This window comes from Myotis lucifugus, unplaced genomic scaffold (genome assembly GCF_000147115.1).
Source record: "Myotis lucifugus unplaced genomic scaffold, Myoluc2.0 scaffold_336, whole genome shotgun sequence".
Lineage (NCBI taxonomy): Eukaryota > Metazoa > Chordata > Mammalia > Chiroptera > Vespertilionidae > Myotis > Myotis lucifugus.
The window spans coordinates 590780-592062 of NW_005871384.1; positions in this window are offsets into that span (position 1 = coordinate 590780).

The window sequence follows — 1283 nt, forward strand, 5'->3', positions numbered from 1 at the left end:
AGTCCTGATGGGATGCAGTCCTATGGGAGGTAGTCCTAATGGAATATAGTCCTTATTGGACGTAGTCCTGATGGGAAGCAGTCCAGATGGGAGGCAGTCCTGATGGGAGGCAGTCCTGATGGGAAGCAGTCCTGATGGGAGGCAGTCCTGATGGGATGCAGTCCTGATCGGAGGCAGTCCTGATGGGATGTAGTCCTGATGGGATGTAGTCCTGATGGGATGTAGTCCTGATGGGATGTAGTCCTGATGGGAGGCAGTCTGATGGGAGGCAGTCCTGATGGGAAGCAGTCCTGATGGGAGGCAGTCCTGATGGGATGCAGTCCTGATGGGAGGCAGTCCTGATGGGATGTAGTCCTGATGGGATGTAGTCCTGATGGGAGGCAGTCCTGATGGGAGGCAGTCCTGATGGGATGTAGTCCTGATGGGATGTAGTCCTGATGGGATGTAGTCCTGATGGGATGTAGTCCTGATGGGAGGCAGTCCTGATGGGAGGCAGTCCTGATGGGAAGCAGTCCTGATGGGAGGCAGTCCTGATGGGATGCAGTCCTGATGGGAGGCAGTCCTGATGGGATGTAGTCCTGATGGAGGCAGTCCTGATGGGAGGCAGTCCTGATGGGATGCAGGCCGGGGTCCAGCCCCTCCAGGTCATGTTGCTTTGCTGCCTGGTACTGGTTCCCAAAGCCCTTCCCACACTGACCACTAATGCAGCCATGCTCTAGTCTCCTACACAGTTCATAAACCCAGTCATGCTGACTGTAACCTGCAGCTGGATTTGGCCTAAGTCTTGGCCCATGACCCCCAGTGGTTCTCAACCTTCCTAATGCTGCGACCCTTTAATACAGTTCCTCATGTTGTGGTGACCCCCAACCATAAAATTATTTGCGTTGCTACTTCATAACTGTAATTTTGCTATTGTATGAATCGTAATGTAAATATCTGATATGCAGTATGTATTTTTATTGTTCGCGACCCACAGGTTGAGAACCGCTGCTTAAACCCTCAACTTGGCCTTATGTTGACCTTAACCCAGATTCTCATGGACCTTATATATGCCAACCCCGCTCTGGGCACACTGGATTCCTAGCCCTGACTAGAGCTTTCCTGGTGTCTGGCTGCAGGTGGGCTCACCTGTGATCATTGATCACAGATGAGTTGCTGAAAGAGGGTGGCTCATTCCCATTATTGGGGTAACAATTCAGAACACGTTCTGGGCTAGTGAAGGGTGGTGCCCTCACGTGTGCGCAAGTGTGGGTGGGCAGGTGCGTGTGGGCTGCTGGCCCGCC